The sequence below is a fragment of the Lolium perenne genome, chromosome 7 (genome assembly GCF_019359855.2).
Source record: "Lolium perenne isolate Kyuss_39 chromosome 7, Kyuss_2.0, whole genome shotgun sequence".
Classification (NCBI taxonomy): domain Eukaryota; kingdom Viridiplantae; phylum Streptophyta; class Magnoliopsida; order Poales; family Poaceae; genus Lolium; species Lolium perenne.
In genome coordinates this window covers 166,954,484-166,968,297 of record NC_067250.2, presented here as the reverse complement: position 1 = coordinate 166,968,297, position 13,814 = coordinate 166,954,484, and positions in this window count along the sequence as shown.

Here is a 13,814-nt window from a genome sequence, read left to right as displayed (position 1 = left end):
TTGGACTTTTTGTTGCGTTGGCTATGTTGAGATGTATAAAGCGGATTGCCTAGCCCTTTCCATCAGTTCGGACTTTTGGTCGCGTTGGCTAGTGCATTAAAGCTTGACACTGACGATTTTCTGTGATCCATTGGTTTCCAGCTTTCTACATATAGTCCAGGTCTAGAAGCTTGTCAACTGGTCTGGTTCATTCATCGCTGTATTGAGGGCAATGAACGGAACAGTAGCTTCTCCTTTGTGTTGTGCTGCAACTCAACAGCTGTTCCTGCTTCTGTAGAGGTGAGTTGTGAACAAAGATACTTATGTATGCTACTCAAATACAATTATAATCAATAGCTTAGCAACCGTCTAATTCAAAATCTCAATACTGTAGCATTTACCTCCTGCCTATCGAATACAATTATTTCACACACTGAAATATTTTGTACGCGTTTTGAATTGGAGAACATGGGAACCGACTTTGGTTCTGATTATGACTTGATGTGACCCTAGGTCCTGGATTCCTGAGCAGAACGTATGTGTTAAAACAAAGAGATTACAAAGTGCTAATTCCCTTTTTTGTAAGTCCTGGTGGCATTGACACTCCTTTCTTACTTGCTAATTTATTTTTTTGGTGTTTATATATAATAGAGAATTACCAGCTTATTGTCGAACCCGTTAGATTTTGGGCAATGATTGTTAAGTGGCTGCTTCCTAATTAAAGTTTATGATGTCATGTAGATGGATTTGTGAAAGATGCAGCGGGTCGTTCTTCAGATCATCTACATGGGATTCCCATCTACATGTATGTTCATGGTTTCATGGAGTACTTCAGCTCATAGGAGCCACATACGATCCTGCAATATTTGCATTTTTTTGACCTTGCACGATATGCATTCAATGTATCGCCAAGGCGCGTCCGTGAGAACTCTTCGTCAGACTCGTTTTGGCGCGCGCAGTTCCCGAGCGAATCAAATGAATTTTGACCGTTCTCTTAAAAAAGGGAACTTTGACCGTTGGATCAAGCGTTGGAGAACTGATGTGCTAACGGCCAATAATTGCTTGTGCATCATGGTGATGGCTTATCTGATTTCAAAAACTGAGATTTTTTTTATATATAGTGGATAGGTGGACAGATATAGATATAGATGGACATATACAGATATAGCTTCGACTGTAGCCACACTCAAACTCAAAATCAGTTGAGCTGCAAAACCACTAGCCAATTAACTCCGAAATATTTCAGAGGCATTTTTGAATTGCAGTTCGGAGGACATGAGAGTAACTGATTTTGTTTGTGATAATGGCTTGATATGATCGCTGGGAATAAATGCCTGAGCAGAGCTACTTCGCATGGTCTACCATTTTTATATTAGACTAGTCATAGTGGTAAGTACTACCTCCGTCCCAAGGAATAAGGCCCACGCGTATTCCAAGACGAACTTTGACAATAAAAATTGAGCAACACAATCTTGATTATATTATACTCCGTATGTAATTAGTATCATTGGATTTGTATTGAAAAGCACTTTCTAATGATGCTAATTTTCAACGTGATGATGACTTGATGTGACATTTGGCCGTACTAGTACGGTTTCATATTTTTGTATTACTTGCACTGTAGCCAAATTCGAAATCTCATTCCAGCGGCAAAACTTCCCGCCCGAAAAATACAAATATTTCACACGCTTCTAACTTCCCATTCTACCCTCGTAAAGATGACAACAATGTCCATGTATAAGTCGGTTGGTGGGGGGTCTACCCATCATTTGTTTCGATCACCACCTCCCTAGCCCCGAAAACTAACCAAAAAAAAATTCATTCCCCTCAGTCTCTCCTCTGAGACTACACCCACCGGAACTTCCCAAGTCTCTCTATCTCCCACCTCCACGACCACCGCACCGGAACATCCCCGCCGGACTTCCCTGGCCTACCCGAGGCCTCGCGATCCTCGTCATCCGGCTGCCTGCCGGAGCCGCTTCATCGACGCCGTCATCAACCGGACCGGATCATCCCCGCCGAACCTCGAAACCATATGCTCATCCAGCAGTCTACCGCAGTCGCTTCAGCTGCGGTATCGTCCATCCCACCGGAGCCGCTTCGCCGGATCCGTCGTCCACTGCATCGGATCTTGCTCACCGACACCGCTGTGCATGAACCGGATCTGCTTCACCGGCGCCGTGCATGATCTAAACTCTTCTACTGTCGCTTTTCTATTGTTTGCCTGCAAGTTCTTGTTTAATCTTGGGGGGAACCTGTTTGTGCTAACGACGCGCCGTTACATTTTTGCAGATGAGATGAGTAACCATGAAGTGTAATGGCCGTCTCTCCAACCCCAAGTAGCACATGTAGCGTACTTCATCACCGGATCTATCAACCCCAGGAAGATCTGCTGTGACTCCCACAGAGTGCTTTGATGTCTACGGGTGCTTCTATTCTTGTAGACAGTGTTGGGCCTCCAAGAGCAGAGGTTTGTAGAACAGTAGCAAGTTTCCCTTAAGTGGATCACCCAAGGTTTATCGAACTCAGGGAGGAAGAGGTCAAAGATATCCCTCTCATGCAACCCTGCAACCACAAAGCAAGAAGTCCCTTGTGTCCCCAACACACCTAATAGGTGCACTAGTTCGGCGAAGAGATAGTGAAATACAGGTGGTATGAATAAGTATGAGCAGTAGCAATGGCGCCAGAAAAGTGCTTGCTGGCATGCAGTTGATGGTAGTAATATTGCAGGCAGTATAAATGCAGTAAAACAGTAAACAAGCAGCTATAGCAGTATTTAGGAACAAGGCCTAGGGATCATACTTTCACTAGTGGACACTCTCAACATTGATCACATAACAGAATAAATATATAGATGCTAGACTCTACACCCTCTTGTTGGATGATGAACACCACTAACTGTGTAGGATTACACGAACCCTTGATACGTCCAAAACGTATCTACTTTCCCGAACACTTTTGCTATTGTTTTGCCTCTAATTTGTGTATTTTGGATGCAACTAACACGGACTAACGCTGTTTTCAGCAGAACTGTTCTGGTGTCTCATTTTTGTGCAGAAATCCAACTTTCAGGAAAAACCTCGGGATTTTGACAGAAGGCCCTATTTTCCCAGAATACTGACGGAGCCAGAAGGACAAATCAAGTGGAGGCCCGAGGGCCCCACACCATAAGGCGGCGCGGCCTAGGGGGGGCCCGCGCGGCCCTATGGTGTGGCCCCCTCGGCCGGCCTCCGACGCCCTCCTTCGGACTACTTATCGGCCTCGACCTAAAAACGCACGGGGAGAAGTCGAAGTCGCCAGAAACCCTCCAGAACACCACCACATCGCGAAACTCCGTCTCGGGAGCCAGAAGTCTCCGTTCTGGCACTCCGCCGGGATGGGGAATTGGAGGAGATCATCGCCACCATCACCACCGACGCCTCTCCATCGACCAGCCATGTTTCCCCCATCCATGTGTGAGTAATTCCCCCGCTATAGGCTGAAGGGGATGGTAGGGATTGGATGAGATTGGTCATGTAATAGTCATAAGATTGTTAGGGCATCGTGCCTAGTATCCGTAGATGTTACTTTGATGATATTGTTGCAACTTGTTATGCTTAATGCTTGTCACTAGGGCCCGAGTGCCATGATCTCAGATCTGAACATGTTATTATTTCATCATGATATTAATTGTTTATGGTCTTACCTGCAAGTTGTATACACATATCGCTGTCCGGAACCAATGGCCCCGAAGTGACAGAAATCGGGACAACCGGAGGGGATGGTAGTGATGTGAGGATCACATGTGTTCACGGAGTGTTAATGCTTTGCTCCGGTACTCTATTAAAAGGAGTACCTTAATATCCAGTAGTTTCCCTAGAGGCCCGGCTGCCACCGGCTGGTAGGACAAAAGATGTTGTGCAAGTTTCTCATTGCGAGCACGTACGACTATAATTGGAACACATGCCTATAGATTGATTAGTACTTGGATACCGTTTTATTATTACCTGCAAATGCCCCTGCTTGACTGTTACATGAGTTTCTCTCATCCATGCAACGCCCGTTATCCGTCCCCGTGCCTACAGTATTTTAATCCTGCTGTTTACTAAAATCACTACTGCTGTCTTTGTTACTCTGCTGCTGTTATTTCACTACTGCTACTGCTATAAAACTGTTACTACTGATAAACTCTTGCGAGCAAGTCTGTTTCCAGGTGCAGCTGAATTGACAACTCCGCTGTTAAGGCTTTCAAGTATTCTTTGTCTCCCCTTGTGTCGAATCAATAAATTGGGTTTTACTTCCCGCGAAGACTGTTGCGATCCCCTATACTTGTGGGTCATCAAGACTATTTTCTGGCGCCGTTGCCGGGGAGCATAGCTTTATTTGGAAGTTCACTTGGATTGATATTGTTCACTGCAAATTCTCCATCATGGGTAAACCTCGCGATACTAAGGTCGCCATATTACCATCCACTACAAGAAAAGGTACAACTCTGAGTACCTCTGCTGCTCTTGATTCACCATCTGTGATAAGTAAACTTGTTTCACCACCACAAGCTTCAAATGCTGGTACTTCTGCTGAATCTGAAAATTCCCCTTATAATTGTGATGATGCTTCTACTGTGCTTGATAATGATGGTTCGTTAGGATCTTTTCTAGATGCTACAATTGCTAGGTCTAGACAAATTGAAAATACTGAAACTCCTAATGAAAATGCTGTTACACCTGTTAATTCACCTGAGTCTGTTGAATACTCTAGTGATGATCTTGATGAAGATTATGTGGAACTTGATGATGATTTTATTGAAAAATGCAATGCTACTACTGATGCAAGAAAAATTAAAAAGTTGCTTGCAGAACATCTCCTGATCCTAAGTTTGCCACATCTCCTATAAACATTAAGGATAAAGATTATGATTTTTCTCTTGATTTATCTCATATAGCTATTGTTGAGAAAACACCCTTTTGTGGTACTGAAAAAGAAAGTGCTGTTGAACACATGATTGAGCTATCTACTCTGAGTAGCTTGTTTTCTGATGATGTTAAGAAGCGTACTTACTTTGTTGCTAAAATCTTTCCATTCTCATTAAAGGATGACGCTAAAACTTGGTATAATAGTTTGCCACCTAATTCTATTAAAAGTCCAGAAGAATTGCTTGATGTTTTCTTCCGTAAATACTTTCCTGCTAGTGCTCAACATATTGCTTTGCAGAGAATCTATAATTTTGACCAGGGAGATGGAGAGAAATTGCCTGAGGCTTGGGCGAGATTTTGCTCTCTTATTAGAGCTCGGCCTAACCATGATTTGGAAAAGCATGATTTACTTGATATATTTTATAGTGGACTAACCATTGAGTCTAGGGCATACCTGGATAGTTGTGCTGGTTGTGTTTTCAGGAAAAGAACTCCAGACGACGCTGAAGAATTATTGGCTAAAATAGGCTGGAATCATGATGATTGGACTACGCCTGAACCAACTCCAACGCCAATATTGAAGAAAAGGGGTTTAATTAAATTGAATGATGAAGATATGAGGGAAGCCAAGAAGTCTCTCAAGGAGAAAGGTATTAAATCTGAAGATGTGAAGAATCTTCCTCCCATAGAAGATATATGTGAGATAATTCCCCCTTCATCCATGATTGAGGTAAATTCCCTTCAGCGCTTTACTAGGGAAGATATTCCGTATTCAAAACCTCCTGCGCAATGCTTAGATGAGTTTGATAATTATATTGTTAAGCAAGAAAATTTTAATATGAGAGTAGAGAATCATCTAATGGAAAATTCTCAAGCTATTAGTGAATTGCATTATATTGTGGAGAGAACCTCCAATGATGTTAAGATACTTGTTAAACATTTTCATATGGTTCAAACTCAAATTGATCAACTCACTAAAGTGCAAAATGACTTGTTGGGAAATAATTCTAAAGAAAAACATGCTTATGAAGTAACAACTAGAGGCGGTGTTTCTACTCAGGATCCTTTATATCCTGAGGGACATCCCAAAAGAGTTGAACAAGATTCTCAACGAACTAAAACTAGTGCTCCATCTAAGAAAAAGAAAAAGAAACATAAGAATGTTGTAGAATCCTCTGAACCTGTTAATGATCCTAATAGTATTTCTATTTCTGATGCTGAAACTGAAAGTGGTAATGAACATGATAAAGATAATGATAAGAATGATACTCCGATAAAGAAGAGGTTGAAGAAGAACACGAAAAGCATGCTAAAAATAAAAAGTATACTAAAGAAGATTTTATTGCTGAGAAACATGGTAATGAAAGAGAACCTTGGGTGCAAAAGCAAATGCCCTTTCCTGCTAAGAAACTAAAATCAAAGGAAGAAGAACACTATAATAAATTTTGTGATTGGATGAAACCTTTATTCTTGCAAATCCCTTTGACTGATGCTATTAAATTGCCTCCTTATTCAAAGTATATGAAAGATATTGTTACTAACAAAAGGAAAATCCCCAATGAGGAAATTTCCACTATGCTTGCTAATTACTCTTTCAATGGCAAAGTTCCAAAGAAGTTGGGCGACCCAGGTATACCTACTATTCCTTGTTCTATTGAGAATAATTATGTTAAAACTGCTCTATGTGACTTGGGAGCCGGTGTTAGTGTTATGCCTTTTTCTCTTTATAAGAGACTTTACTTAGATAAGTTGATACCTACTGATATATCTTTGCAAATGGCTGATAAATCTACTGCTATTCCTGTTGGTATATGTGAGGATGTTCCTGTTCAAGTTACTAATAACTGCTTGATATTAACTGATTTTGTTGTGTTGGAAATGCCTGAAGATGATAATATGTCTATTATTCTTGGGAGACCATTTCTTAACACCGCAGGGGCTGTTATTGATTGCAATAAAGGAAAGGTTACTTTCAATGTTGATGATAGGGAGCATACCGTTTATTTTCCCAAGAGGATTGAGAAAGCGTGTGGAGTTAATACTATTTCTAATGTGAGAACTATCAAAGTGGGAACTATTGATTGTCCTATATATGAGCCTAAAGAAGAATATCAAACTCTTATGATTGGATCCATATCAATACAATTCAAGGTAACATGATTGATTTGAGGTTTATTTCTTCTTATGCTATGTAAAATTTATTTGGTGGCAAGACTTGATCAACCTTGTTAACAAATACTTTTTTATATGCATAGAGGAGGTAAACAACATCTCTTTCTTCCTCCACTTGTTCTACTTGCTGTAGCACTTTTGTTTTGCAAAGTTCCTTAGTTAATTAGAGATTTCAAAAAATTTCCTCGCTAGTAATAATAAACTTAATACCCAGAAATGTGCATTTTTCAAAGTTTTCAAAAATTCAAAAAAATTATACCGTTGGTCCTATTTTTCGACGAGGCACCTGGGAGCACCTGGGGATGACCAGTGGGGCACCCCAGGGTGGCACCCCACAGGCTGGCGTGGCCAGCAAGGGGGGCGCGCCACCCTGGTGTGTGGATCCCCCTTTGCCCCACTTCATCATCTCTTCCTCCCACTTTCTTCTCTCTCCCGAAAAAACTCGCACCAGGTTCTTCTCACTCGTGTTTTTGCTCAAGAACTCCAGATTTCTCGATATCTTTGCTCAGCCCAGATTTCTGTCTGAAATTTGGCACATTTGCTCTCCGGTATGTGACTCCTCCGATTATCCAAGTAGAATTTTGTTTGGTGGAGTATATCCTGAATATTTTACTGCTGTAGGTAACATGTTTAGTGAGCTTGCATGCTTGTTCTAAGTGATAGAAACTAGTTTTGATGCATGTTTAGTACTCTAGCAAGTTCCTATGGTAGTTTCTCTCGATTATATGTCACCAAATCAAATTTTATATTGTTTGTTGAAAAATTTCAGAAAATGGAAGGGAGTAGGCACCAACTCAACCAACAAGAATTGGAGGTGCAACAGGTTATGAGAGTTCACCGCGAAGAAGGAGTATACCCCGCTTAATACCCGTGCGTGGATTTTATGAGAAGTGCAAGAATCTTGCAAGATGTTCAAAGTCTAATCTCTCGTGCAGGGTTGGATGATTTTGTTGATGGTGAACCATGCCAATATGCAAAACTGACTATGTCTGTAGTGCAGGATTTTAAAATCAATTGGTCGCGCACTAAGGAGGAGGTGGATGAACATATGAAGATACAAGATTTCCACCAGCAGCGTGACTCCGAGGACGCCGAGCCCTCCTACGACTACACCGTCACGTATCCGGGTGCTTCTTCTAGCACATACCCGGAAGATGATCCATCTTCGTCGTACTACGGAGATACTACCTCATGGGGTCGATGGGATTGAACTCCACTTAGGCCAAAAGCCTAAGCTTGGGGGGAGGTATACCGGCATCACTCATTCTTTGCATATTATGGTTGCTGGATACTTGTACATACTTGTTTAGTCTCTTTGAGTGGTTTTCTAATGAGAGGGAGATGATATTTGGGGAAGTGCTGCCTGAAAACAGATTCTGGACTGTTACTAGAAAAATTCGTGCGCACAGCCAGAACGTTATTTTGAGCTGCCAATTTTTGTGCATGTTCCCCAGGTTGTTATCTAACTTTCATTAGTTGAACACTTTTCGATCTGAGCAACGTAATATTTTTGTAAAAATCGATTTCTGTACTGCTGTCAGGTTTTGGCAGATTTCTGTCATCCTGCTTTTATGTGTTTCGTCTAGTCTTCATTTTCTTGTTCTTGCTTTGTTTCTTTCCTAAAACACAAAAAGACCAAAAATATTTCTGCTGTTTCTCTTCACCATTTGTTTATCTTGGTTTCTTGCATTTGTTTCGCTTTATTTGCTATTGCCAGTTTGCTATAAGAAAACCCAAAAAGATTTTGCTTTGTTTGTTTGTTTCATTTTGTTCTTGTTCTCAAATTCGAAAACACCAAAAATATTTGCTGTTCTTCTTTGGTTTTGTAAAGTTCTTTATGAGTTCAATGGTCTTCGGTGGCTGGAGCGTGGTTTTCATTTCATATTATCCAAGCTACACAACTGAAAGGCAATAATGACGATATTCGACAATCTGATTGTGGTGAGAGGCTGGTATGAACTCTATTTGTTTTCATTTTTGTACAGATAATCATCTATGTGAGCATGCTTAGTTGGTTCATGTGAGGTATATGTCATTTAAGAAAGTCTAGTAGTTCATGATCTCTCATGTTTAGCTCCAATTTATTAATATGAGTAGCATGTCATGGATGTTTGCTTGCATTGTTTTATTCATAGATAGGTATGATATTGTGGTATCCTCCTCTGAATAATTCGTTTGAATTAACTTAGCACATGCTCACGCATGCATATGACTGAACAAAAATCAATTAAGCCTCAATGATTTACATTGCTTCAGAGTTCTTGTATCACTCTTATGCCTCAGTTAATTTATTTTGCCGCAAGCATGATTATGACAGTTACTGCTCTCTTGATTTGTCGCTCCCTAGTCTTTTGCTAGCCTTCACTTGTACTGAGCGGGAACACTGCTCGTGCCTCCAAACACATGAAAACCAAGTTATTCCAGAGTGTCCACCATAAATACCTATGCATGGCATTTCAAACCATTCCAAGTAAATTCTCATGTGCTACCTTTAAAACCTTTCAAAATGCTTCTCAATTTGTGTTAACGTTTTATAGCTCATGAGGAAGTATGTGGTGTTTATCTTTCGATCTTGTCATTTACTCCGGACGGACTTTCACCAATGGACTAGTGGCACATCCACTTATCCAATAAATTTGCAAAAAGAGCTGGCAACGGGGTTCCCAGCCCCAATTAACTAACTTTCATAAATTTACAAATAGACACTCCTCCATGGTATGAGATTGTTGGCAGGCACCCGAGGATTCGGTTAGCCATGGCTTGAGAAAGCAAAGGTGGGGAGGAGTGTCATCTAAATAAAGACAAAATAAAAAGGCACTCCTTCATGGTATGAGATTGTTGGCAGGCACCCGAGGATTCGGTTAGCCATGGTTTGTGAAAGCAAGGTTGGAAGGAGTGCCACCCAAAAATAAAATTTCATGGGAGCCGCTCTTGAAAGTCCGGTTGATGAGGTAGTTAGAGTGCCCATTACCATTCGTTGACAACAACAAACACCTCTCAAAACCATTTTACTTCTGTCTTTATAAAAATGAAAAGCTCTAGCGCATGTTAATCCCTGCTTCCCTCTGCGAAGGGTCAATCTTTTACTTTTATGTTGTGTCTCCATCCTCTCTTTGAGCACTTTCTTGAGAGCACAACTGTCATTCTTAGTGTAATATGCTTGTCTCAAAATATGATTGATTGTGGTATAACTTTGATGCTTTTATCTTTGACAATCACTATTTCTAGTCTTTCTATGAACTTCAGAGGTGCCTGAGCATTGATGTTTTGCTGATCAAATATGGGCAAGCGAGATACCACTCTATCATATTCTTTTATGAACATTGCAATCCTGCTTATCTACATGGTTCATGATGCTTATTATTAATTGTTGGTACCTTTCCATGATTGACATAGCTATGGATGATCTTATTTGCATGTACCTTATTATGAACTGCCTAAGTGTTAGCCATAGCATGAGAATATTTACATCATATGAACAAATGTGTTCGTGAAAGTTCTTTTATCGCTCAGTTGTTAACTGAATTGCTTGAGGACAAGCAATAAGCTAAGCTTGGGGGGAGTTGATACGTCTAAAACGTATCTACTTTCCCGAACACTTTTGCTATTGTTTTGCCTCTAATTTGTGTATTTTGGATGCAACTAACACGGACTAACGCTGTTTTCAGCAGAACTGTTCTGGTGTCTCGTTTTTGTGCAGAAATCCAACTTTCAGGAAAAACCTCGGGATTTTGACAGAAGGCCCTATTTTCCCAGAATACTGACGGAGCTAGAAGGACAAATCAAGTGGAGGCCCGAGGGCCCCACACCATAAGGCGGCGCGGCCTAGGGGGGCCCGCGCGGCCCTATGGTGTGGCCCCCTCGGCCGGCCTCCGACGCCCTCCTTCGGACTACTTATCGGCCTCAACCTAAAAACGCACGGGGAGAAGTCGAAGTCGCCAGAAACCCTCCAGAACGCCGCCACATCGCGAAACTCCGTCTCGGGAGCCAGAAGTCTCCGTTCTAGCACTCCGCTGGGACGGGGAATTGGAGGAGATCATCGCCGCCATCACCACCGACGCCTCTCCATCGACCAACCATGTTTCCCCCATCCATGTGTGAGTAATTCCCCCGCTGTAGGCTGAAGGGGATGGTAGGGATTGGATGAGATTGGTCATGTAATAGTCATAAGATTGTTAGGGCATCGTGCCTAGTATCCGTAGATGTTACTTTGATGATATTGTTGCAACTTGTTATGCTTAATGCTTGTCACTAAGGCCCGAGTGCCATGATCTCAGATCTGAACATGTTATTATTTCATCATGATATTCATTGTTTATGGTCTTACCTGCAAGTTGTATACACATATCGCTGTCCGGAACCAATGGCCCCGAAGTGATAGAAATCGGGACAACCGGAGGGGATGGTAGTGATGTGAGGATCACATGTGTTCACGGAGTGTTAATGCTTTGCTCCGGTACTCTATTAAAAGGAGTACCTTAATATCCAGTAGTTTCCCGAGAGGCCCGGCTGCCACCGGCTGGTAGGACAAAAGATGTTGTGCAAGTTTCTCATTGCGAGCACGTACGACTATAATTGGAACACATGCCTATAGATTGATTAGTACTTGGATACCGTTTTATTATTATCTGCAAATGCCCCTGCTTGACTGTTACATGAGTTTCTCTCATCCATGCAACGCCCGTTATCCGTCCCCGTGCCTACAGTATTTTAATCCTGCTGTTTACTAAAATCACTACTGCTGTCTTTGTTACTCTGCTGCTGTTATTTCACTACTGCTACTGCTATAAAACTGTTACTACTGATAAACTCTTGTGAGCAAGTCTGTTTCCAGGTGCAGCTGAATTGACAACTCCGCTGTTAAGGCTTTCAAGTATTCTTTGTCTCCCCTTGTGTCGAATCAATAAATTGGGTTTTACTTCCCGCGAAGACTGTTGCGATCCCCTATACTTGTGGGTCATCAACCCTCAATGCCGGAGTTAACAAGCTCCACAATATTCAATGTTCATATTTAAATAACCTTAGAGTGCATAACAGATCAACATAACCAAACCAAGTACTAACATAGCATGCACACTGTCACCTTCACACTACGAAAGGAGGAATAGATCACATCAATACTATCATAGCAATAGTTAACTTCATAATCTACAAGAGATCACAATCATAGCCTACGCCAAGTACTACACGATGCACACACTGTCACCATTACACCGTGCAGGAGGAATAAACTACTTTAATAACATCACTAGAGTAGCACACAGATAAATTGTGATACAAAACACATTGCAATCATAAAGGGATATAAATAAGCACTTCACTATGCCATTCATAACAGTGAATAAGTATTCTGTGAAATATAGCCTAAGAGACCCACACGGTGCACACACTGTCACCTTTACACACGTGGGACAAGGAGTCTCCGGAGATCACATAAGTAAAATCCACTTGACTAGCATAATGACATCTAGATTACAAGCATCATCATATGAATCTCAATCATGTAAGGCAGCTCATGAGATTATTGTATTGAAGCACATAGGAGAGAGATGAACCACATAGCTACCGGTACAGCCCCGAGCCTCGATGCAGAACTACTCCCTCCTCATGGGAGACAGCAGCGTTGATGAAGATGGCGGTGGTGTTGATGGAGAAGCCTTCCGGGGGCACTTCCCCGTCCCGGCGGCGTGCCGGAACAGAGACTCCTGTCTCCCAGATCTTGGCTTCGCGATGGCGGCGGCTCTGGAAGGTTTTCTCTGGTTTCGTCGAACGTGGTAGGGTTTTCGCAACGGAGACTTTAAGTAGGCGGAAGGGCAAGGTCGGTGGAGTCCTGGTGGGGCCACACACTAGGCCGGCGCGGCCAGGGCTTGGGCCGCGCCGCCCTACTGTGTCCCCACCTCGTGGCCCCACTTCGTTTCCCCTTCGGACTTCTGAAAGCTTCGTGGAAAAATAGGACCCTGGGCGTTGATTTCGTCCGATTCCGAGAATATTTCCTTACTAGGATTTCTGAAACCAAAAACAGCAACTGGCCCTTCGACATCTCGTCAATAGGTTAGTTCCGGAAAACGCATAATAATGACATAAAGTATGCATAAAACATGTAGATATCATCAATAATGTGGCATGGAACATAAGAAATTATCGATACGTCGGAGACGTATCAGCATCCCCAAGCTTAGTTTCTGCTCGTCCCGAAGCGGAGTAAACGATAACAAAGATAATTTCTGGAGTGACATGCCATCATAACCTTGATCATACTATTGTAAGCATATGTAATGAATGCAGCGATCAAAACAATGGTAATGACATGAGTAAACAAATGAATCATAAAGCAAAGACTTTTCATGAATAGTACTTTCAAGACAAGCATCAATAAGTCTTGCATAGGAGTTAACTCATAAAGCAATAATTCAAAGTAAAAGGTATTGAAGCAACATAAAGGAAGATTAAGTTTCAGCGGTTGCTTTCAACTTATAACATGTATATCTCATGGATAGTTGTCAATGCAAAGTAATATAACAAGTGCAATATGCAAGTATGTAGGAATCAATGCACAGTTCACACAAGTGTTTGCTTCTTGAGGTGGAGAGAGATAGGTGAACTGACTCAACATAAAAGTAAAAGAAAGGCCCTTCGCAGAGGGAAGCATTGATTGCTATATTTGTGCTAGAGCTTTGGTTTTGAAAACATAAAGAGAGCATAAAAGTAAAATTTTGAGAGGTGTTTGTTGTTGTCAACGAATGGTAGTGGGCACTCTAACCCCTAGCCAGA